At 42.3% G+C, this 26,647-nt stretch overlaps 1 protein-coding gene across 2 annotated transcripts in view; it reads left to right on the top strand.

Moving 5' to 3' along the window:
• The first annotated feature begins 2,758 nt into the window (after nucleotides 1–2,758).
• The window catches only part of SLC7A14 (solute carrier family 7 member 14), a 139,675-nt gene continuing 115,786 nt past the window's right edge, over nucleotides 2,759–26,647 (top strand). Inside the window, exon 1 of one of the 2 annotated variants that reach the window (XM_004447924.4) lies at nucleotides 2,759–3,017. The gene's annotated coding sequence lies outside the window, so the exon portion shown is untranslated. Of the gene's footprint in view, nucleotides 3,090–26,647 lie in introns of both variants that reach the window. The other variant, XM_058295266.2, reaches the window with a different exon arrangement.

The raw sequence follows: 26,647 nt of genomic DNA, 5'->3' as shown, positions 1-26,647 counted from the left end.
GGGTAGGAGATAACAGTGGCACTTAACCTAGCCCCATACAATTTATTTAAATAGTTTATATAGGAGGACAAGTTAGCACCTTTAGGTCTCCCTATATATAAAGAGGTCTTGATTGCCAATATCTAAAGAAAATTAAAGGCAGTTACACCAGGAAACTGGAATAAGATCTATTTGACGGCAGGGAAAGTTCTTCAGGAGTTTTGATTTATGTGAAGATTTCATTGGGTTTATTGGCAGTGGATTGGGAACTCATATCACCATTCAAGCTACTGATGAGTATGTAGAAATTGCTCCTGGACTCTGATTTTTTTCTCTTTTAAATCAAACCTATTATGAATAGCCAACCCAAACCAATTTTACCTAGCAAAGGCAGAAAAGTCTAAGCCCTATAGTCCTGAAATATAGGCAAAAGCTCATCTCAGCTCTTAAATAGTCTATTCATCTCATGTGTTTGTGGATGGTCTTTTTTTTTTCACAATGCAAAGCATAAGGTGATCAATATATTGATTTATATTGAGGAATATAATTACCACACATTCCAGAGTATATACTTGTCATCTTGGAGAGTAATATGTCCCTTCTGATGGACTTACATGAAGAGCCAGAAAATAAACAAAACAATGCCATGTTAGCATAAAATTATGAACATGAGAATTAGATAAATAAATTTTATAAATGAAATGCTCAGTCTGATGATCAAGTGTAACCTGTCCTATATCCAAATGAAGGTCTGTGGATGATGAATATGTAGTTGGAATAAGCACCTTGATCAGCAGTTACAGTCAACAAGATAAAAAAAATGATGGTGGCAATGTTTGTTTAAACACTGTCTATGATAAGGGGTATTAGCCTGGTTTCATTATCTAAGCCATTCTTTCTTATTTTGAGGTGGATGGTCTTCTAAAAATGAAAGGTAAGAAAGAAAACAAAGACTTAATCCAGAAATTCATCCCAGAGAAGAACGAAACTGAAAGAACGCATTGCCCAAAACACCCATGTCCCTCAAATTACCTACATACATGCAGACTTAAAGAAACACACCAACATTTCCCCACCACTTCATCCCCATTATTCATCTGGACTAGAATAGACTCAGGAGTCTCTTCAGTGCATATTTTTATTCAGTCCGTATTATTATGGTATCTCGTACATTATCTCATTTGAACCTAACCACAACCTCATGGGAAGACAGACATCTTACTCACTTTTGAAAGATACAGCTCTTTGAGTTTAAATGAATTAGGAAAAATCATAGAGTTAGAAACTAGCAAAGTCCACACTGAGACTCAGTCTTCTGATTCTGTATTGTATGCTTTTCCTGAAACATTTCACAGCTTCTCAGGTTTCATGTGTCCTGAAGGACTACTCAGCATAAATTATGGGAATGTTTCAAGACTTCAGGTGTGGATGTGGGTCCAAGGCAGTAATGAGCCTGAGCTAGGTGGCCTTATCAAGACTGTCTCGGCAATGATCAGTCTTCTTTCTTGGGAGAACCCAGGGCCTCTGAGGCTCAGAGAAGATCCCTATCCTAGAGCTAGTTTTTAACTGCTCCACCTACAGAGGGGGCGTCAGTGAGTATTCTCTTGAAATGCAAGCCCAGTGAATTTGTTTCCAAGGATGGAGGAATTGCATTTCACTAGCTCCCAGATATTCTGAGGGTTTATACCAGAGGTGCAAGAATCCATAAGTTACCTTCCACTCAATGCAGGTTAAATAATTTCTTCACTGATGAAGTCAAATGTGCCTGGGTTGGCATCATCTAGTCTCCATCCTTTTGAAACATATCACAGCTCTGGGACACATACTTTAAAGAAAACCTATGTAAAATATAAGCCCAGTCTTTCCTGTCCCCACTCAGACTAGGTTATTTGTCTAGACTGAACTCAAAGAAGTCCCCTTCCAAATTTAAAAAGATAACCTCCTTTCAACTGACACACAATCACATCCTTCTTATTTTCTGAAATTTTTTTAAATGAAATTTTTATTGTTTTTTTTAAAGATACATAGATCACACAAAATGTTACATTAAAAAATATGAGGTTCCCATATACCCCACTCCCCACCCACGCCCCACTCTTCCACTCCTCCCACATTGAAATTTATTTTAACAGAGGCAGAGGAAGTAGAACTCTCATTTATTGAGTTCTAAATATGTCTAGCATTAAGAAAAGAACTGGCTAAGAGAAGTTAAATACCCCAAAGACACACAGCCTGGAATTTTTGGTCAATCTTCAAACTTCAAATCCATGGTCTTCCCACTCATAAGATGTCAGGAGCCCAGAGATAAACTCAGCCCACTTGAGCTTTGGAGAAGTTCCAAGGAGGTTCTTATCTTCTTTAGGAAAAAAGGGAAAATCAGCCTCCCCCATCCTTTCTTCCCATTAGTGTCTGGGGAAGTGAAAGTTTAAAAGCTGCAAGCTCTCAGCGGAGGAGGGAGGACGTTTTCAGTGGGGGGGCAGGAAGCAGGTCCAGGTAGCCAGCTTTGTTCAGTGCTGAGCCCAGCAGAGGCGGTGCAAGCTGCTGGAAGACTCCTTCCCAACACACCGACACTAGAGACTGGCCAAGCCAGTTTTCCCAGGGCAGGGAACTGCCCCCATCCCAGGCCTCCTCTGCCTCAGGGCAACTGAGCTGCTGAGGGCGTCATCCCAAGGATCAGAAGGCCAGCGAGGAGTTCTGAGTGGCAGACAGAGCGGAGGGGGCGGGGGTGGGTTGTGGGTGGCGTCTGGTGCGAGGCTTTGGCTCAATAAGGTAAGGGGTTGGGTAGGCCATGTGACTCCAGGGAGGCGGAGACAGGCGAGGTGGAGGGAGGGCTGGCAGGCACAATGAGGTGTGCGGATGCGGGATGGGAGGGGGGAGCAATCTGAATAATTGAGGAGCTGTTCGGCAGCAAGGGCTGCCTCCTATCTTTCTTTGCCATCACCACCCCCCCATCAAAGCCAGACTGGCAGAGCTCCGCGCTGCAAGTGCGATCCTTCAGCCACCAGCCCTCGCAGCTCTCATCGCCTCCTGCTTCTTTGGTGAGTGAACCGCCCCTTTCGCCGCAGTCTGTCCTCCGCGCAGCGTGGACCCCACCTGGGTCACCACCACTGGTAAGGTCGTCTCTCGCAGAATGAACCAGGGAACTGGAGCCACCGGGAGGGGGAAACAGGAACATGGCGCAGAGGCTGAGGGCGCCCCCCCACCCTGCCCCTTGAAAGGGTCCCCTGGAAGAAGGAAGGAGCTGGGTCAGTGTCTCTCCGGTTCCAGCCGGGAATAGGGCCCGGACAGCACCCAGAATGAGGGGACGCGGGGCTCTGACTTCAGAGCTGCCAGGGTGGAATGGAGCAAACGCATCCGCCGCGCAGCTAAAGCAAGGGGCAGAGCAGCCAGCCCGGAGGAGTGTCCGGGCCACCGGATCTCCACAGATTCCCGGCGCGTCCCTTCCTCCCCGCCTCGGCCGGCCCCCGGCTCCCGCTGCTCTGTTGTCAGCCTCTGAGTCCACCGAAAGGAAGAGACGCTCTTCCGGCCGCAGCTCGAGAGGAGGGCGGGGGTAACGTCTGCCCTTTTGCCTAAGAGCAAACTCTTCAAAGGGGCTCTAGCTGAGCGCAGTGCCCTGACCAGGCCGGCGCGCCCCTAGGGGCATCTGACCTCCGAGAGTGGTGATGCTCCGGGGGCGGCGAGAAGGATGTGACAGAAGTGTTCAGGGAAGCTCCCTGCCCAGAAGGGACAGCCCCAGAGAATACTCCGGCCGGTACTACTTCACCCCACCAGAGCCTCCCGTCTTCCTCCACCCCAAGTACATCAGTTTCCCACGAATCCAGTGGGCCAGGTTAGGGCAGCGTGGCCATTCGGGACACAGCCCTCCAAGTCTAGTCTCTGACTCACTCAGCTCCCCCCCCCCCCCACACACACACACACACACAAATGTGTATTTTATATTGTGATTGAAGAGTGCGTTTGAAGAGTAAGATAAGAGCTGACAAATGACTAGAAGCAACCCGGGAAGGAGAAGGAAAGATGTGGGGAAGGCTGGAGAGGCAGGGACTCTAGCTCGCGTAGGACACCCCTCACATCCTGCCCCTACAGTGCTAAGCTCGGTTCATGAAGGTCTTGAGGGGCAAACCTAAAGGAACTGGCTTCAGGGGAGGGATTCTCGCCGAAGTAGCGGGTCCAATCACTGGCTAGAATTGGCCAAGTGGCCAAAGGCCACAGGATGAAAAAATCCTGCTCCTCTCGGGGTAAGAGGTCAGGAGAGCCCTGAGTAAGGTAGCACCTGGAGGGAGACTTGGTCGCAGAGTGGACCACTGTGGGGTGGTGGCGCTGTCCGTGGTGCTGAAAGTTCTTTGCTGGGAGCTAAGGCGCCGAGGGGTGGGGAACAGGCTGCTCCCGGGTGGCCAGAATGATTCCCAAACAGAAACTACGCTAGAGCCACTTAAAGAGGGTCTACAGGGCAAGCAACGGGATAAATGCTCTGCCGTCCCCGGTTCTCTGGCTTCACTCGGACTCTGCTTGGAAAGAGGAACAAGGAGCTGTGTCACTCCAGGATCCGGCTTTGCTAACTTCTGGTGTGGTGCCCTGTTCTATTTCCTCTCTCTGTGCAGTGAGTCTGTCGGTAAAGTGTTGAAAAAACAGTTAGGGATGCTGTTGTGATAAACACTTCTGTGGCTTTCAGAAATCAGAGAATTTTGAACTACACAAAGGAAGAGGCGTCGTTAACCGAGAGACTGCTTTCCATTCCTGGTTATGGCTTTTTTTTTTTTTTTTTTTTTTTTTTTTTGCTCAGCACCCTTTTCTCCCCTCTCCACAAGTTATTTACTTTCCTCTAGATATAAGCCTCTAAGCAGTCCCGTGGGTTTGCTTCTTCAGTCTTTTATATTATGTGTAAGATGTGGAAAAGAATAAGCAAATCTTAAGAGGTCAAGTTAAGAGAACATTTACTAAACATTTACTACCTGCTAAGTAATATTATCTCACTTTAGCTTAATAATAGCTGCTAGCCATAATTATCACACAGATAAGGAAACTGGAGTTCAGTATCTTGGATCCATAATTTGGATTTAAATTCAAGTCTGCTTACTTCCAAAGTCCAAGCTATTTTCATGCCCTCATTTTGGAATTAGGCTTTGAATAGCTGTTATTGAAGAATATAGCCAAAGAATTCAAAAGGAGGGAGACATTCTTTTTGCTTTCACACTTACTACTCTCTTCCAACTCTTTCCTCTTTAATTTGTTCACCCACTTACTGCCACTCACTCCCACTCCCTCCCAATGGCTTTTATGCATGCTCTGTTCAAGCAACTTGAGCTTCCGTGTTACAAAAACAGGTTAGAGGACTAAACCATCATACTTCCCTGAAAGAGAACAAGGGCTTCAGGAAGTCTAGAGGCCTCAGCGCACATATGCTTTCATATTTAGAGGTATACTATTGAATTTTAGGGATGGAATAACTTTAAAGATCATTTAGCACCCTTATTTTACAAGAATAATTATGGGACCAAAAGATGGTCATTAGTCCAAGTTAAATGGAGGAAGAGTTAGGATCAGAACCCAGTGGTCTGTACTCTAGGGCCAATGCCCTTGCCATTACCCCTACAATGTCCCAAAATACTCTCCTATGTTGCCTTATTTTATTTTCTCTGACAAGAAAACCAGCATCAGTGAACTATATTCAGTATTATACAACACCTAAGATACATGCAGTTCTCTTAGCTACTTTTTCTTCCTGTGCTTTTCCCTCTAGTCCCACTATTTTGGTTTTGTCTGACACAACATACTTGAGAGATATGTCCCACCTTCCTCATTTACAGTTCTTCTTATGGTAACAATTTGCAAATACAGGTTGTGATGTGACTTATCAATATGCCCTTATACTGTCTATATTGTGATCAGGTCCCAAAACAATAATTTTTCCAAATTTAGTGACCCTATGCAACTTCCTCATGTTCTCAGTGGAACTTGGAAGAGGCCCTATAAAGATCAAGGCAGAATATGTGATCATAATAATTATGAGTACTAATAATGATCAAATGTTTACCACGTGTAAGGTACTATGCTAACTCCTTTCATTGAATCTTCACAACAATTCTGTTAAGTACTTTCATTAGAGATGGTTCTAGACTTCTTTCTCACTATAACATATAGCAGAATCCAGTGTTCTATTCATTTCTTCTGGTTTCCCTTTTCAGGCCAGTCTCACTTCTCTTTCCAGTAAAATCTCACCTTCATTAATTGGCATTTAGTAGCCCTTGTAATTGTGTAGGCAAAGAGGAAATTTTTCTACTAAATTGAATTTTTCTGTCCTGCACCAATATACAATGTTTAGAAATTCAAATTCAATTCAAATGGCACTGTTATGCTCTTTTATCTCTTAACCTTTACCACAACATCTTCCCCCCATTTGTTATTCCTTACTTAAAGATACCTAAATGACTTCTTATTGCCTAATACCAACATTCTGCTTCAAACCCCTTCTGGAACCAAGGAAGGCACAACTCATAAGGAAATATATAACTTCTCTACTATACTCAGTGGGTAATCCTGCAAGGATGTTGTTACTGGGGTGCTCTGGAACCTGGGAACCATAACTTAATCTGTCTAGGACTACTCTGTTCTATATGGTAGCCCTGGCCACCATGACTATTTAAATTTAAATTTATTAACATTTTAAAAATCAAAGCATCAATTCCATAGTTACACTGGTCACATCTCAACTGCTCACTCACCATATGTGTCTAATAGCTACCTTATTAGTGCAGATACAGAACATTTCCATCATCACAGAAAGTTTATTACACAGTGCTGCTTTAGAAATCATTTTTTAAAAAATTCTTCACAGCAGTTGAGGGCTAGGAATTTGGAAGGAAGGAACTGGAACTCTTGCTTTGAAGCTTCTGCCAAGAAAGAAGAAAAAGCCACTTGAACGTTGGAAATCTCCAGCAGCCCAAAGATGCTCAGGACTCTCAGGCTAGCAAGGAGAGCTCATGTCTTCTTGAAGGAGCTGGTGACATCTGCTTCAAATGGATTCAATTTTACCATAAAGTAAAATGTTCCACATATGGGGCTTGCTGAAGTCCAACTTAGAATCAACCTGAAAGTTCTTGTTCAGGATTCGAGTTTATATGTATGTATGCATGTGTGTCTGTGGACATATAAATGTCTGTTCATATATATGTGTGTATATGTGTATCTTGTCTAAGTAAGTATAGTATGGCAAACATTGAAAGAATTACAGGACTTGAATTCAGCAGTAAATATGCCACTTACTAGTTGGTGACATTATAAGACTCTCTAGAGCTCCATTCCTTCAACTGAAAATCCTTGATAAGAACTCCTGTCATACCTATCTCAAAAGGCTATTGTGAGACTCACGTTAAAGGTATAGGAAAGTACTTTGTAATGGGTATGATTAAATCTCTAAAGGTTGATGATTTCATGTACAGGGTACATGGTAGTTTAAGCTGAATAATTTTTAAATGTTTTTAATCCCTATTATAAATACATTTTGCTTATATTGTTATTTATCTCATTGAAAACTGATATGCTGAAGAAAAAAACTTTTTGGTTGCTGAGATTTGTGGTTGGATAAGTTCTGATAATTGAAATACTTTGTATTGTTTGCTTTGACTCTGAACAAATCTTTATTTGGTTTATTTGATTTATTTGGCCCTGAACATTTTTTCTCAGAATTTAAAAAAAAAAAAAATTTGAAACTAGGAAATTTCCATGGTCCAGAAACAGCTTTTACTTTTTAACTAATAGTTTTAAGTCCATTACAATAATTGTCATGTCACAATAATAAGAGTTCATAAGAGAAAAGGTATTTTGGCTATTTCTTAGTATGGCTGGGTGAGGGGAATGATTTAAAGGGAACGTTTTTACTGTTTACCAATTAGTTTCTTCCCAACTCATGAATCAATGAGAACAGAAATAATTCTCTTTCATGCATTGATTAACCCCAAATAAAACTGAAGACCATTAAATTGACTGAATTCTAGAGGTTGTAATAGGGATCCTGACTTTAAAGAAGGAATGTCTGTACTATCCATTCACTAAAGTAAAATCTGTTGGAGTCATAAGTAAAACTTCAAGTATCTAGCTAACATTTACTCCCCAAACTGGCATCTACTGTCTACTCCTACACCTGGATCTATGGTATTTATGCCTCAAGTAGGAGTGGTTTTGTGTATCCCTATATCCCTGACTGGGTCAGGAGATGACGCAGATGCAGCCATTCCTTCGCTAATGGCTCAACAACTTGGCACTCAAATGTTTTTTCCCTCAGAACACAAAGGCTGACACAATGCTCAGGCATTGCAGAAAACAAGTCTGGAGAAGAAGCTATTTCATCAGAATCTCCAGATTCTTGGTTGTTTTTATTATGGTTGTTATTCATCCTGAAAATTCAGTGAGGTAATTTTTTTTTTTTTTGGCAAAGCACCTGAGAAGTCAAGCCAATTGTGGCCAAGGGCACTAGATTCTATCTCTGGCTCCAGAATCGCTGGCAGATTATATGCTTTCTTAGGTTTACCTAAGTTTACCATTGCTGGTTTACCATTGCTGGTTTACCATTGTTAAAGTCTTAACAAAGGCAAGATGCTCTGCTAGGGAAATAGCTGAGATGTAAGCTCAGCCCCTGATGCTGACCAAGTCTGCCATTCTCAGGCCTTTGCAGCACATGAAACTGTATAACTGAAGAGAAAATTTGCTAGGATACCAGCTCTGGTCTCTAGTAAATCATGACATGTTTAAAAATAAACACCTTTTGTTGGGATTCATGTTTATTCACTTCATGGGACTTGTTTCTTTCTTGGAAGGGCTTACATTTTCTAAGGGAGAAAATGCATTACCTTGGAGCATTTTGTTGAATTTTCTCTATCATTGCCTTGAAAGATTTCTCTGCTTTTATATCCCAGGAAACAAAGAGAACTGACAAGGTAGCTTTTGAAACTCATGCTTCTAGCATGCAACCACCCATTTAATCGATAATGTAGTGGAGTAGTGTCCTGTATTGACACAGAAATACTGTGGTCAAGGTCTGGATCACCATTGCCTGGATTGTGGGTGCTCAATAAATATTTGAATTCAGGCCATTGTTCCAGGCCAGTTCATGCCATGTACTCATCTAACCACCCTCCTCAATCAAGAAAAGAGTATTCTTCATGAAATTCTCTTTTAGCAAATAAACCAGGATACAAATGCAGAATTTCAAATCTTACCCTGCCAACCACACTCCTAGCTGTGCTAGGGGCACAGTGGTGATGACCAAGGCAGACTGCTCCCAAGAATTATGTCATGCTGCCTCCCCAAGGAACAAGGAAATGCATCAGCCCAGGGATCTTGCATTTCATTGTGATCAGGCAACTTCATGAACTCAATGTTAAAGTGGAGTTGTGTGTTCTTTTCCATTTTAACCTGAAAGAGATACTTATTTCCTTGAGAAAGTGAGTATTTGGTTGGCCTTCATGACGGTGACAGGCAATTGCTGTTGTTCCTAAATTCAGAAGGAGCTTAGCTTAGAATGAAAGCACATATATTAATTAGAGGAGAGCTGGTAACATCACAGACTGATGAGTCCCAGAATATCATCCTTTTCCAGGAATAATTGGGCTTCTCCTTAAGAGTTTTGACTGGTGCTTATTGACAAAAGTGAAAGAAAACCAGATCATTCTATTCTAGCAAATCAATAAGAAAATGCCTAGAGCTAATAGATTCTCACTTGCCAAAGGCAAACTATTCCAACCCAATAAACTGTCCTATAAATGAGCACACTGGTTTCCATGGCCTGTTTGCTTTTAAAATAGTTGTTTTTTAAATGATCAGTAAATAAAAGCAATTGCCCCTAGGTGCTTAAACATTCTGATGACAAAATAATCTTCTTAATTGGAAAAACTTACTTGTTCACTAGATATTATATTTATATAAAACATTATGTCAATGTTTTGTAATTATCACATAACCCATGCTCTCATTTTTCAAACAGAGAAATTGAGGCTAAGAACAGTTACCCAAGTTACCAGCAGAGACAGAAGTTAAAACTTGAGCCCTCTCTGCCTCAATCCACTGCTCTTTTCGTCTTTTAGCATTATGCATCTTTTCTTTTCTTTTTTAAAGATTTATTTTATTTCTCTCCCCTTCCCCTGCATTGTCTGCTCTCTGTGTTCATTCGCTGTGTGTTCTTCTGTGTCCACTTGCATTATCTGGCGGCACAGGGAAACTGCAACTCTTTTTTGTTGCATCATCTTGCTGTGTCAGTTCTCCATGTGTGCGGCGCCATTCCTGGGTAGGCTGCACTTTTTTCATGCGGGGCAGCTCTCCTTGCAGGGTGCACTTCTTGTGCATGGGGCACCCCTGTGTGGCACGGCACTCTTTACATGCAGCAGCACTGCGCGTGGGCCAGCTTACCACACAGGTCAGGAGGCCCTGCGGATCAAACCCTGGACCCGCCATATAATAGATGGATGCTCTATCAGTTGAACCACATCTGCTTCCCTATGCATTTTTTCATTATTAATGAAAACTTGGAAGGACATGGGTAGCTAGAATGCGTAACTCTGCTATTTAATCAATGGGTTTAGCCAAACTCACCAGAGCTGCTAGGAATAGGAAAGTGTATGTACTTGGATTTCAGATTATTTCCCTTTGTACCCCTAGGTGAGAGAATGACTGGTTAAGGATAGCCAACAGATAGAAATTTCATGGATGGAGCTATGAGCCAGAAGAAAAGGATTCAAAACCCAGAACTTCTTTCCTTGTTTCAAAACCTTGGACAATGCTTTTAACTCCTCTCATCTTCATCAACCTCTTCTCTTAAGTAGGAGATTTGGATTAAGTAGTGATCCCTGTCCTACAAGGTGTAACATTCTTTGAAATGGAACCAAGGGCCTGAATAATCCATATACTACCTTATTCAGCCCAAATAATAAAAAAATACATCAAGATTCTTAATTTTTCCATTATTACTTAGTGGAAGCACTCGCATTTCATGCTAGTATTTCACTCAGTAACAATAATAACAATGATGATGATGATAGCTAATATTTATTTATTTACATTTACTATGACTCTATGAAGTTGTTAATGTTATTATTCCCATTTTATAGATCAGAAACCTGGATACCAAAGTAGTTAAATAATCTGCCCAAAGTCATATAGTTATCAGGTTTGTACTTTTAACCACCATGATATATATCTCTTTGAAAATCAGTCTCTGAGATAATTGATGTATGTCATCTGTAGGCCATTTAACACACAGTCCCCTTTGCGGACTTTCAGTTCTACTGAAGCTATATGTGGGTTCTGCATTGTGTTCCTACAAGATGTCTCTTGTCCTTTTTCATTGATCATTTGTTTCAGTGATCAATTTCAGCATTGAACATTGCTGCATGCAATGAAGGACACTCTGCTGCCCTTTTCCAGAAAGCGTGGAGAGCATGGATTGCCAGAAATGGCTGCTGGTTCAAGATCCATCACCTTCTAAGAGTACAAAAGTCAGCCCACTGTTCAATGGATAGTTTGGCTTCTGCTTCTGTTTTTGACTCAGAGTGACAGCCTAGGAGTTTTTAAGGCTAGAGGGAAAGCTTCCAAATTCATTTCCTAGTGGTGGGCTTGGGTCAGGAGAAAGATGACAACTTTCACAATCATGTAGTGAAATTCATTTTCCTCTCATTAAACCTACTTTACCAAAGTAGATGTAAGTACAATATACCACAGCACTAATCTATTTCACTGAGATTTTAGCATGTGGTAAATCTAGTGGGCATCCTGAACCCATTTTAATTCAGCACTTAATATGGCAACTCTAATCATCTGAGAATGCTTTGTCAGCAGCCAAATATATATTCATTTGTATTCTTTAGCTCTAGAGTCTGACTTGGTAAACTAGCCACATATCCTATCAACAGTAAAGCCAATTTAGAATGCACAACTCTACTTCTGCATCTTTGGCTTTCCAGATACTTTGAGGAGAGTGGGATGATCTAGGAGTCAGAAGACCTGATTTCTAGTCACAGTTTTAGAGTGTAGAGACTGCAAGACTTGAGTTAGCACCACTGGACTTCTTTAAGACTTAGTTTCTTTGTTTTTATGCTGGGTGTAATAAAATTTGCCTCTCCTACCACTAGAAGGACCAATGAGATAGCATTTATTAATGTACCTTATAAGCAATAAAGTCTGTGCAAAAGAAAGGAATGGGATTTCCATCCTTCCTGCTCAGTAAAAAATAACTCACAAGTGCTGATATGAAGTTCTGAACCAGAGTTGACAACTAACTCAGTCTTTAAGGTTGTAAATATCTTGGATCTGAACTTGCACATTTAGAATATAGAAGACTTCATGGTTTCTTCTGAAACTCAAGGGTTCTCATCTTAGGACAGCAGCACCTCACTAAGGGACATTTTAATGTCACAGACACTCGGAGAGGGTATTACTACTGACTTTTAGTGGGCTAAAATCAGGAATGCTAAATATCCTGCACTAGGCAGGAAAATCATGTGTATAAAAATGTGCCTTGCCCCAGAAGTGCCAAAAGCACTATTCCACTGAAAAACACTGCAGTAAGTAATACGCTGTTCCTGGTGTCTAATTCCCCATTTGACACAGAGGGAGAGAATTTCATTTTAGTCTCTAACCCCAGGTAAAATCCAGTGATGGTCATGTGAACTTAGAAGCATTACTGAATTTCCAATAATTGTATCAAGAAAGAAAATATTGAGTCAGAAATCAAGGTTTTGGGGTTTTGTTTTTTTTTTCCCAGTTGCCCTTAGATGCTTCTAGAAGAAGCTCCTTCAAATTTCAGCAGAAGCAAGGAGTCCCAATTGGCTAACATGCCCATAATGTAAGACCTGGCCTAAAGGCTGGCACTGGGGGGCCAAAGTCCATGAAATACGATTCCATATCCTGAAGTCTTTGCAGTTCATTCAAGAAGAATTGGATTATTCCCTTCCTTTATGATAAACATGGGTCAGTCCCTGCCCTCAACTCACCAAAAATCCATCTGTCAGACAGATGTGAACTCCTCTAAGTATGTATGCAATGTGACACATGCTACAGCAGTGTTATAGGAGCACCTCAGAGGAGGAACCAGAGAACAACTGGCCTCCAGAGTACAATTGAATGTACCTTGAATGGTATGTAATATTTTCTAAAATGGATGAATGCAGGAAGGCTATTCTGGAAATGGTAATGGCATAACCAAATGCTGGAAGAGTGAATGGAAATGGCACATGTGTGTGCTGATAAGTTAGATAGAGGCCTGGCTGGAAATGGTGGAAGGTTGTAGTGGAAAGACGCTGAAGAGCCTTGAATGTAGCTGGGTGGATGGATATATTTAATCAGACTGGAGTTTATCCTTTGATTTTTTTTTAGAAATAAAATTGAATTCAGGGCTGATTCACAGCAGACACCAGAATCACTTACTTCACTCTTAGAGTTAGAAGGGACCTCAGAAATCCATTTCAGCCTTCTCCTTTCCCTATGTTTTATAGTTGAAGTAATTAAAACCCAGGGACATTAAGTGGTCTGCTCAAGGTCAGCCAGCAGGTTAACGGCAGTACAGGGACTAGAGCCTAGTCCATCGACTCCTAGTGCATAACATTTTGCCCTGTTCTGCAATGACTTCAGGAATTTTATTCATCATTGGAGCATAATTCAATGTAACATGCAATGTGATTATTAAGTATTTATGAAGCTCTCAAGTTTTCCATTGCTCATTATCAAGATGTAGTTCCTTCATTACAACCGGTACAACCAGTGTTGGATAAGATCTTGGGATGTCTCCACACAAGCGCATTCTCTTCTGAAACGCAGATAAACACCATACACAACATGTGGGCATGACATTCTCCCCCCACCGCATGTGCCCTCCCTCCTCTGCCTCCTCTCTTCCAACTGCCAGAGATTATAGAGGCACAGCCTGAACAGAAGGCATCTTAATCTCTGGTGGTTCTGTAAATAATATGCTGCTCATGCTTGCACATAAATGATCACAGCCTCTCTATTTTCTAGATGAGAGAGCCTTCAGAAAGATGAAGTTGCCTATACACAGAGCATATGAGAGATAGGATTTCAGACTCCAGAGCACCAGCCCTCTTTGTGACAGGGCTGAATTTTTCACCCATCCCATACTCTTAATTTATCCAGGCTTGTGATACTAAATTTCTCCTCACAGTCAAGTAAGTCTGTGCACATTTAGATTTCTGAGACAGATTCTTCTCCCACTTCTTTTTCTCTCTGGCCACCTTTCCTCCACCCTCAAATCCAATAGAAATCATCTAAAGTAATCCACTCATTTTACAAGAGGGAGAACTGAGACCCAGAGAGGTAAAGCCACTTGCCAAAGTTTGCACAGTTAAATGAAGGACTGTGACTTGGATTCCCTGACTCCCAGTCCAGCGCTTTTTGGCTCTAGACAAACTGTTGCTTCCAAGGGTAGATAGCATGGCATAACTCTATAAGGATGGACAGAAATGACTGATTGCATTGTGTTCAGAGGTTCATTACAGGGCCTTCTTGAATATGCCCATGACTTATGCCCCCCATGCTGTAGATTCTCATGTTGTGTTAAGAAGTGGGTTATGGAGTAATTTAATACACTTTCTAATCTAGAAGATATATAAAAGCAATGGTCATTGCTCAGGCAGAGACACCACAGACAAGAGTGTGCCCAAGAAGACAGAGTGCAGAGTCCTCAATTCCCATCATTTTGGATTGGAGCAATGCTCATCTAAAATAAGTGGCAGATTATTAGCTTCATATTCCAGAGACCGGACAAATAAGTAATTAGATGGGCTTAGGTGAGACTGGTAATAGCCAGGAGTGAAAATGAGAAAGCTCCCAAACTATTTCTGCTTCAAGGACAAGATATTTTACCTGAATTAATCAGCTTGATGCATTTAGCATAAACAAAGTTTACCTTGATAGGAGTTGTTTTGTTGTTTTTGTTTTTTAAGGAAATCGATATAACTCAAATTTTCTGTTTAAATTACTTTTGAGAAATAAGACAAAAACAGGTGTTATTTCAGTAATTGAAAAGAGAAGCAGGAGGAGATCAGAGAAACCCAAGAACTGACTTCACAGTCAGGATTTGTAGGGTGATAAGCACTTTACAGCCTGACCAGGGTTATTAGGTATAGAAACTCGGTTTTATCAGTTCTTTCAAGAGCAATCTGGCTCTGCAGAATAAGAATAAGACATGTCCCAAAACTCCCAAGAGACGGATTTGGAAACTAGATGCCAAAATAGCCACATACAACGAGGGAAGCTGTGAGTGTCGCCCAGGAGATTCCGATCCTGGTATTAGGATAGTAAGAAAACTAAATGAGTGATCAAAGAGAGCCTGTGGGGTACCAAATCAGGATTAATGGAGTTGGACAGACAGTCCCAAGGCTGTGTCATTCCAGTAGTCTAGTCACCAGACAGACACTAGAGAGTTCTCCCAAATTTCTACCCAAGAACACCCTTCAAGTTACTGGAATAGTTGTGCCCTTCAAAGAGGATCTTGTTTCCCTTTGCCTTAGTGGTGTAGAAACTTCAGAAAACCCTTTCCATAGAAGTTAGAAGACTTTTTCTCTCTATGCAGCCCCATCTTCTGTTAGGTCATTACCTCAGACACATTATAACTACTTAACTCATAATCCATCTTACATTAGGTATAAGTCAGTCTCCTCGAGGGAGTCCCAGCAGATGCCCCAGTTTAACCACCAATTGGGAACAAGCACCCTAGAGGCTGGGTTATTTCTATAAGGGGAACCTCTCTTGTACTTTGTGCTGATCCTGTTTTTTCCACTTCAGAGGGTACCATGGTCTGCCCTTGCTCCAGGCACATCTGCGTCTGGTTTATCCTTGCCAGTAATCTCCATGTGTGGACACTGACATTCAAAACTGCATCCATTAGTCACTAAATACAGAAAACATCCATGGGTGTCTATGACTCATTTACAAAATGCCAAAGGATTCAACTTTTTTTTTTAATGCTTTTTTAAAAATGAGACAACCTGATCACTTCTAAAAGAAGCTAAATAGCCACTTTATTTTTATTTTCCCCTTGAACTGACTGGTTATTCTGTGTAGGTACAAACCTCACAGACAGATGGAGATTCACTTTAAGTTCTGTCCCAGTCACATAAACGTTGACATACTTTCTATTCTAGCAACAGAACATAGAGGGAAAAAAATATCTGAATGAGTATAGACTGTCTTACCAGACATAAATTCCTAATACACACAACTAAAATATGCTACTATAGAACTTAACTGTGAAAACAGAGACAATACTTTCCTCTTTTAATACTATCTTAATGAATAGCATGTATCTTCCTTTCTTTCCCCAAGTCTATTCCAAACTACAGTTATAAATAAAGATGGTGCCATCTTAGTACATTGAAATTGTGGGAGAATTTGTCTTTTGAGCATTATGATGTCATCTCTTTACACACGTGATTTCAAAAGGTAAGTTATTGAGCATTCTTAAAGGCAAGGATAATTAGATAGTGATATCATAATACTTCTGATAAAAGAAACATATTTACTTGCTTAATTCTATGAAGTAGTTTATTATTTTCCCCCATTTTACAGATGAGGATTATAGAATTTAAGTGACTTGTGTCTCATAGCCAGTGAGTTGATAGGGTCAAGATTCAAATGCTGCGTTGTCTGTCACCAAAATGCTGCCCATCCATACAACACACCCACGTTTTAAAAATTCTCTTGGGAAACAGACCAATATGAATGTATCTTATGTGAGTACATGGATGATAAGGATGACTTTGCAGGTCTACCTTCATGGCCTTAGAAGATAAGACCTAGGAGTGCAAAGACTTAGGAGTGTGACGTTGGAACAAGTCACCTGTTCTCTAGGCCTCAGTCTTTATTCATTGCTTTATTCATTCATTCAACAAATATACTAAGAACTGAAGCTACAATGGGGGAAAAAACAGACTGTGAGCTGTTAATAAAGTAGGGACTGCTTCTCTAGTGTTGTTGCTAAAACAGAAACAATATCAAGACCCAATTGCCTAGGATACTTGGTGGACTGTATTCTAGATGGGTTATTTTGGTTTAAGCAGGGAAGTGACCTGAATTGTTCTCAAATAACTGTGAATAAACAAAATTATAGGTCCAAATGATTGATGTAACTACTTAAGATAGCAAAGGCCTGGATTGGCAATGTTCCTGTGAGTGGTTTGCTGAAGACAGATGTGTCCTAAACTGTCAGCCATGCCCACTACATTCTCTAGACTTAAAATAAATTAATATTCTAGAAATTCAAGATATATTTTTGTATTAGCTAAGAGGGGTGCTGATGCAAAGTACCAGCAATCTGTTGGCTTTTGTAAAAGATATTCATTTGGGATAAAAGCTTACACTTACAAGGCCCTAAAGAGTCCAACTCAAGGTGACATAAGAGGTATTTTCTCACCCAAGTCTGTTGCCACGTGTTGAAGCAAGATGGCAGGTGATATCTTCAAGGGTTTAGCCTTCCTCATCCTCTTAAAGCTTTGTGGCCCCAGCTTCTTCCGCTCTCAGCTATAGGCTGGAGGGCTCATTTCTTAGGTCTTCTCAGCTGCTCTGTTCTCTTTACAAGGTCAGCTGTAAACTATCAGGTGAATGGCTCAGCTCTCTCAGGACCCAGAATCAAAGCTGACCAAGTTTTCTCTCTCTTCTTCCATGTATCTTCTTCTGTGTTTCTGTGTGAATGTCCACTTATATAGCCCACCAAGGGGTCAGGGACTCAACCTGAGTTACATCCTACTGGCGTGGCTGAATCAAAGCCCTAGCCTTAATATAATTTAATCGAAGACATTTCAGCTGAATCTAATACAATCAAAGGCACTCACACCCAGAGGAACAGACCAGTTTACAAACATAATTTCTTTCTGAAATTCATAAATAATCTAAAACTGTCACAATTTTCATTTGCCTACAGGAACGTACTTCTTTCCACAAAGGCTAAGAATGGTTGATTATCCTGAAGCTATAACATGGCACGGAAAGACTAATAAGCTGCAAAGGGAAAACTGATGGCAGAAGGGCTATCAATTAAGCAAGCCAGTCAGAGTAGGGGGAAGGAGGGGAGAGGTTGAAAGAAAGGCAAGTGAGATGAAAGATGATTTTGTTCAATTTAAGTTAATTCTAAATTTTAATCTTCTTAAAGGACAGGACTATATTAAGGAAATGTTGAGTGAGAGTAAAAAAGGAAATTAAGGCAACCAAAAGAAAAGAAAGTACTTTTTAAAATTCATTCCTTTAAAAGGGAGAGTTGGGGTGGGGGAACTTGGGGCATTTGCTGAGCAATGAGAAGTAAAGATGCATATCATTCCCCCAATTAAAGCCTTTAGCTGTGAACCCAGTGTCCCAGTGTCACAGTGTCCTGGTGTCCTGACCTCCCAGACTTGGGAATAAAATGTACATCCCACACATAAATAGTTGGCTCTTCTCAGCCCTGAATCATTCCTTTGTCCCCAATTTTCAGTAGTGACTTTCAAGAGGTATCATTATGAAGCTATTAAGTAATGGATCCAACTGTACCAAAGTTAATTTATACACAGGGAAACATTTGGATTTTCTAGGTGATTTTCTCCTTGTAAGAAATGGGACATAAAGACTTCCCTAGTATAAGGCAAAATAAAAAACATCAAGGAGAAACCACAAGATTAGAAAATGAAATTCAACCTGATCTTACATTTCAGCTTGTATGCAGGGCCAATTCTTAGTTAAAAGGTAGGATAATATCTGTTTTAAATTGAGTGTTTAAGGTGTATCTCATGGCATGATTATGTCATCACTCAGAGTGGTCCATTTAAACTTTGCTTTCAATGTTAAAGCAAAGGTCTGAGTGTTGGTATTTATTTTGGACTCAGTTACTTGTAATTTTTTTTTCAGAGAAGCATTTTATTACAAGGGCAATGGCTGTAAGATGAGCAAATTCCCCTCTCCTGGATCTTGAATGCTATGCTAAGGAGATTAGGCTTCAAATCACAGGCAATGAAAGCCACCAAAGGTTTCAGAGCAGAGTAGCTGGAGGGGAGGAGTTAGAAAAGGTTCTGGCAACAATGAGTAGAAACAGAGAGAGCGAGAGAGGCTGAAAGTAGAAAGTCAAGTCAGGAGATTAAACTCTAAGATTTGTACAGGAAAAGGATTTTCCATAGCTGTAGAGTCAGGGCAATGGTGATTGCTTTCTCTTGGCTTATGCTGAGTCATGCCGTCCAAATCTCGTTTGAGGTGGCCTCTTCTGAGTACAACAACTAGCCTGGGGGAAAGCACCCATCTTGCCTTGGCCTCACACCTGACTTCAGTGGGGACACCTCTTTCCTTCTCAGCTAACCAAAGCCACCCAATTTGTGGTGAAAGTGTTGATGGGGGTGGACGGATACGCAGAGAGAGGACGAACATCAGATGAGCTTTGTATGTCTGGAACCAACACAACTCCTAGGAAGCACATGGAGAAGTGGCTCCTGGGGTGCTGTTTTCAGCTCTGGCCCCTGTCCTGAGTGAGGTGAGTCCCTTTGCATCTTGGGGCCCGAGTTTCCTCCGCTACAAGACAGAGGGACAAGCACAGATGTTTGCTCAAGTTTCTTTCCAGATCAAAAATTTATAATACCAACAATATAAATTAATTTACAGATGCATTTCATGGATCATATTCAATTCAATTCAATTCAATTCCAGGATGGGCGTACACAATGCCCAATGCTCCTAAGGGCTTGCCTGCATCATTTCATTTTTCTGCCCTCCGTTTCTTGTTGTTCTTCCCTTACTTTTCTGATGCAATGTTTTTACCCTCCTCCATTTCTTTCTGCATTTTTCTGGTGACAGAAGGAAAGAGGCTGTCGCAAGAGGACAGCAAGCTGAGGTCATCTGCTTTTCCGCAGGTCAAGGAGGAGCCAAAGCCTCGCCAGGCAGCTCTTCTCACACTGTTCTGCTGGGGCCCCTCGGCCCAGCACCAACAAGAAAGGGAAGCTGAGCTCAGACTCCCTCCCCTCTGAATTCTTTATCCCTCCTCTTCCCCACTAAGCTACAGGCACCCAGATGTTCTAGGCCTCTTCCTCACTGCCCACAAGCCAGGTAAGGTTCTTGTTGTCACTGCCTTGTTCTAGACAAAGTAAAAAGAGGGAGGCGATCTGCACAAGTCTGGTTCTGGCTTCGGTGACAATAAATACCACACACGTGCACATGTCCACTCGCAGCCCCAGACTCCTATCTGCTACTGCTTCTGTTTCACCTTGGCCTGCTCAAATGCAGGAGGGTGGCAGAGCCATGGCCTCATGCCAAAAGAAAGGACCAAGACCCTGAATTAGGCACTTATCTTTTAGTCAGCTAAGCTATATCACATTTGAGAATCATCAGTTCCTTACTGTGCTCATTGCGGCTGAAATCAGGCTCAAGTAGTGTCTCCCCTACTCACTGCACCCCTACCCCCAGCCCAAGGTTTCCAACCCCCTGCTTGGGTCTCTCACCTTCAGTACCAGCCTGGTTCTCTCTCTCATTTAAGACAAATGAAGTTGCCGTTGAAACGCTGACTGGAGAACACAGGATCAATTTCTCCTGGTTCTCAGAGTCAGTGTAAGAGGGCTAGAGAGTCCCTCCCTACAATGCAGAATTCTGCAAAGACAGAATTGGGTTGCTAGAAACACTTTAAAAATACAGATTCCCAAGAGAGGCCTGTCCAGAACCGAATCACATATAACCCAAAGCTGGGAAAATGAGGAAAGATTTGGTTGCCAGGCAAGTGCTACATAAAGAGCAAATAACTATTAGCAGTAAAGGCACCTGTCAGACCACCCCGTCACCTGGAGTCCTACCAGTCAATCTGTGTATCAGTGCCTGGACCAGGCACCTGACATACACTAACACTAGTTAGGACAATAATCCCACAAGGTGGGCATTACTATCCCCATTTTTTTAAATGAGGAAACTGGGAGCTCAGGAAACTGTAAATTTGTAATGGTAGAGCAGGGACTAAACACATATTTATCTGACTTTAGAGGCTACAAACTTTGTAGAAGTTGTGGTTTGAAGCTGTACGTACCCCAGAAAAACATGTTCGTAAATTTAATCCATTTGTGTGGGTGTGGACCGGTTGTAAGTAGGATCTTTGGATGAGGCTACTTCAGTTAAGGTGTGACTCCCCTCAGCCAGGATGGGTCTTAATCCTATTCCTGGAGTCCTTTATAAAAGAGTGAAATTTAGACACAGAGAGAGAGAAAGCCACAGACAGCAAGCAGATGAAACGGAACCTGGAAGGGAAGGGAGAGACCAGGAGATGCCACCATGTGCCTTGTCATAGGAGAGAGGAAGCAGGACACTGGCAGCCAGCCCCAGAAGGCCACACTCTTTGGGCGGAAAGCATTGCCTTGATGATGCCTTGATTTGGACATTTTCTGGCCTCAAAAACGTGAGCATATAAATTCCTATTTGTTTAAGCCAAACCATGTTATGGTATTTGCTTGAGCAGCCTATGGAAAGTCTACATTGCCCCTGCAAAAGAGTAAACTGTTAAAACTTACACTTAAAAAAATTAAACCAAGAATAGTGAAGTGGAAGTAGAACTCTAGGTTCTGGGACTTCTGCTTCTAAGTAGCAACATGACCCTGGGCACATGTTACGGGCTTCACTTTCCTTATCTATGCAATGGAGGTATTAGATCCAATTATTTCTCCCAACTCCAGCACCTGGGAGTGTGTTTTGGGTCTCTGCATGTCTCCTACCACAAAGGCCAGCAGCTAAATCTTAACGCAGCCCACAGATTTCTAACAACAGGAAGCAGCACTTGAGAGACTCTGGAAATGACTCAGAATAATTCTGTTCTCAAGAAAGAAGTCTATAATATGTTTGACTGTGATTACCCGCTGGTCAGTGACTGGTTCAGGTAATATTCACTGACTTTTATTCTGCAGCCACTCCAGGGCTTTCTCTGAAGACTTTGGATAGAGGGTCTGGGCTCATTATTTATCACCCACATTTTTAAGGGGTCGTGATTAAAAAGTTAAATGGGGAGAGAAGAGAAGTATTTCAAGCCCACACATACCTCTTATATGAAAGCCCATTACAAGGACATAGTAACTAACAGTAGATGGACTTGGAATTATTTACCAACAAGGATTCATTTAATAAAGTGAATTACCAGGATTCCTACCAAAAGTATATGTTTACAGCCCATCAAAGACTGAACTTATGGAGGGATAGATACCAAATCTAGTATTTGGGAAATCAACGCTGACTGAAAGTAGATCAAAAACAGTGAGGGAATATGGATTTTAATTGTGAAAACATGGTATTCTGTTTGCAAAAGTTTATTTACACACAACCTTTAGCACCAATGTCTGTTGAACTGACACGAGCACGTCCTCTGGTGGCAGGAAGCCCATTGGTACGAGTATAGAGAAGGGCTGGGTGCACAAGGAAGGGAAGTAGAAGCAGGAGGCGAGGCAGTCACACTTCTGCTAAGGAAGGCAGCGTGGTGCAAACATTAGAAGGCTTAAAAAAAGAAAAGAAACCTGGAGGGGTGTTGGTAGAATAGTGGGTGGCATTTATTGCACTTCTATGGGTTAAATAACTAAAAATAAAGCTTTGTTTCCTTTGGTCATCATGATAATCATTAAAGGGCTTTGAGGAGTGAAAACATTGTTATCTTGTGGCACCGCAGGCAGCTGCACAATGCCAGGAGGAGCATTTCTCAGGGGAAATCGGGAAATCTTGTTACTGCCTCTGTGGTCTACCATGTCCTGACCCACTAACGATAGCACATTATCAACAACACCCCACTGAGAGCCTTTTTTTTAATCCCTCCCCCCCGCTTTACAGCTTGCTTGTTGTCTGTTCTCTGTGTCCATTCCCTGCATGCTCTTCTGCATTTTTGCTTGTCTCCCTTAGTGGCATCACCTTGCTGAGTCGGCTCTCCGCAGCGTGCGGGCGAGCCTACCTTCACAAGGAGGCTCCCGGACGCGAACCCAGGCCTCCCATGTGGTAGACGGGAGCCCAACTGATTGAGCCACAGCTGCTTCCCCTCGGGTAGCCTTTTAAACTTTAAACCACTTTTCCACGTGGCATTTCTCATTTAGTCCTTGTCACAACCCTGTAGGATAAGCAGGACAGATATTCTATCTCCGTTTTATAGACAAAGAAACTGAGGTTTTAAAAGGTAGAATGATGTCTCAAAAGACACACACTTTTTCTACGAGTCCGGTGCTCCCTGCATGATACCCCATAGGATCTGAGGCTGGTGCACCCAACACTACCAGTCAAGACAGCATCTAGATTTCATCTGAACCCAGCCCACGCAGGCACATGCCCACGCACACAGCAGTTGCCCGGACTAGGGAGTTTGTAGCTCAATTAACAAATATTTGTCACAAGAATCTTGCTAGGTTTTATGATAACCCTGCAAAGACTTAAATATGCTTGCTAGGTTCTCTGTTAACCTGAAAAACACTGAAATTGGGGCCTCATCTTCAGGGGCTGACAGCCGTGGGGCCCAAAAAACGGCTCCAGACCAGGAGGTGCATTACCAGAAGGTCCAGAGACCGCAAAGATGAGAGCATCAGAGGAAAGAGGTGGGAACACGTTTCAACAGCGGGCTGGGGCGAGGATGAGGGGGCAGGCTAAGGCCCAGAGGAAGGCATAGAAGCCTGGGCGGATGGGATTGAAGGCCCATGCAGGGGGGAGAGGAGATGAGGCCTTAGCCCTTGGGGTGAGGGGCTTGTAACTGAGAGCCCTGCCTGGAGGACCCTGGAAGGGCTGCGCTCGACGTGCAAGGAGGAACTAGAGAACCTCCACCCAGTGAATCAGCGATTATCAGGGAAACTTGTCCCTACCCAGTGTTCTGAGCCGAAGACCACCCCCCCAAAAAATAACTCCCCCCGTGCAAGAGTTTGGAGTTCAGATTCAAACTTTTCACGTTGGGTGAGAATCCCAAGGCTGAGACTGTCACATAAAAATTAGGCCAGTGATATCCATGAGGCATGTGGCAGAAGAAAAATGCAAAGCAGCTCTGGAAGGATGCTTCCACAACCCAGGTCACATAGGGTACCCCAGAGAAAACAAACAATGAAGTCAAAGAACTAGAGGTTAGCCCTCCCAAGAACATGAGCTAACGGAATATTTGAAGGAGACTAGTAAATAATAGAATTTAAATAATTAAAGAGCCAAGAAAAAGGGGACCACAAAGAACGAAACACCATGAGAAAATAATAAACTGCTTTGAAAAAGAATAGAAAGTTTAGAAATGAAAAATATGGCCATTGAAATGTAAAGCTTAAACAGCAAATGACACATAGTTGGAGAGTGCATTGGCGAACTGAATGATAGATTTAAGGCAATTACAGGATAAAGTAGAGAAAGATAAAGAGCTGAACATATGAAAGCACCATTAAGAGACAAGGAGAATGGAATGAGAAAGCCCAACATTTATCAAGTAGGCATTTCAGAAGGAAAGACCAGAAAAAATGTGTGAGCAGCAATGTTCAAAAACCTAATATCTACGAATTTTCCAAAATTTCATAAAAATTTAAATTGTGAGATTCAAGGATAACCACCAGTCCTGAGCAGGATAAATAAAAATAGATCCCCACATAGACACACGTAATGAAATTTCAGAATCCCAAAGACAAAAGGAAAATCCTGATTACCAGTGAGCAGAAAAAAAGTTTACCTAGGGCTTCCCATTGACCAGAATGATGACGTAAGACGCTCCAGGATGTTGTTCCCCCATGGGATCTTGAAAACCTAGCAGAGTCATCTTCCTCAGAATGCCAGAAAAACAGTTAAAGGGTTGTAATAACAGGTCAAGTGCCGAATCAAGAAAATGCAGCTTTAAAAACGGCAGGGGAAGCTTGAGGCGGCCTTGCCGAGCCCTCCCCACTCTGTCCCTGGTGCAGCATGCTCCAGCTCGCTGTCACTGGGGGCCCCGGGCTCTGTTCTGGATGGAGTAGAGTAAGCCCTCTGTGCACACAAGCTCAGGACAAGAGCAAGCTCGGAAGAGATAGAGAGATCCCAGACGCAGAACTTCACTCTGCTACAGGCTGATCTTCTCGAGAGGAAGGCTAAACTCTGAAGGAGAACAACAGCCAATGCGGAGCAGATTTGCAAAGACTGTGAAGGATGTTGTGGTGGTTTGAAGCTGTATGGACCCCAGAAAAGAATGTTCTTAAACTTAATCCGTTCCTGTAGGTGAGGGCCTTTCGATTGGATTGTGGGGCCCAGGGTGGATCTTGGTCCTTTTGCTGGAGTCCTTTACAAATGAGGGGCTGAAAGCAGCAGATACACAGAGGAAAAACTGCAGAGACAGAGAAACCCTGAGAGGCTGGAGGAGATGAAGCCCAGAGGAGAAGGGAGAGATGAGCCACATGCCTGACCTCCCACAGCTGAGCGTGGGGAAGAGGTCAGCCTGGAGGAGGAGGCGGACTCAGACCCGCACACCACCACTGTGTTTTGCCATGTGGCAAGAGTTTTCACAGTCTCAGAACTGTAAGCTGTTAGCCTAATAAATTCCAATTTTAACAGCCAACCCATTTCTGGTGTCTTGCATTGGCAGCCTTCAGCAAGCTAAAACAGATGTTTTTTGCATTGGTTTGTTTGTTTTTGTTAGCTCCTGGCACTCAAAGAAATAGCTGTCATATCGCTAAATGAATATGAATCTAAGGACTAGACAGTCCAGGAATTAAATCCCAGAGTTAAAACATTAAAATTTTAAAATGTACAGATGCTCCAGGATATTGTTCCCTCCATGGCATCTTGAAAAACTAGCAGAGCCCTCTTTCTCAGAATGCCAGAAAACAGTTAAAGGGTTGCAATAAGAGGTCGAGTGCTTTGTAACTGATTACAAGATAAATGAAGAAACAGGAAATGATGGTCCACACAAAAGAAGAAAATAAAAATTCTGAAACCATCAAAAAAAGAAGACCAGACTTTAGATATGCCATTTCATCTAGGTCATCTAATTTGTTGGCATACAGTTGTTCATAGTATCATTCTACAATCTTTTATTTCTGTGGGGTCAGTAGTAGGGACTGCCCTCTCATTTCTGATTTTAGTGATTTATATCCTCTCCTTTTATCTTTTTCTTTGCCAGTCTAGCTAAAGGTGTGGGTTTTTAAAATACTTTCTATTTAATTTATCTCCACTCTTAATCTTTGTTATTTCCCTTCTTGCTTTGGGTTGAATTTGCTCTTCTTTTTTCTAGAGCCTCCTGTTGTGAGATTAAGTCTTTGATTTGAGATACTTTTTTTTAAGATTTATTTTTATTTATTTCTCTCCCCTTCTCCCCTCCTCCACCCATTGTCTGTTCTCTGTGTCCATTCACTGTGTGTTCTTCTGCGTCCCCTTGCATTGTCAGGCGGCACTGGGAAACTGTGTCTCTTTTTTGTTGTGTCATCTTGCTGTGTCAGCTCTCCGTGTGTGCGGCGCCACTCCTGGGTGGGCTGCACTTTTTTTCACATGGGGCAGCTCTTCTTGCAGAGCGCGTTCCTTGCGCATGGGGCTCCCCTATGCAGGGGCGCCCCTGCATGGCACAGCACTCCTTGCACATGGCAGCACTGCGTATAGGCCAGCTCACCACATGGGTCAGGAGGCTCTATCAGTTGAGCCACGTCTGCTTCCCACTTCTTTTTTAACGCAAGCCTGTGGAGGTATACATTTCCCTCTCGGCCCTACCTTTGCTACATCCCATGTGTTTTGG

Source organism: Dasypus novemcinctus, chromosome 4 (genome assembly GCF_030445035.2).
Source record: "Dasypus novemcinctus isolate mDasNov1 chromosome 4, mDasNov1.1.hap2, whole genome shotgun sequence".
Classification (NCBI taxonomy): domain Eukaryota; kingdom Metazoa; phylum Chordata; class Mammalia; order Cingulata; family Dasypodidae; genus Dasypus; species Dasypus novemcinctus.
This window is presented reverse-complemented; position numbering and strand designations above follow the sequence as displayed.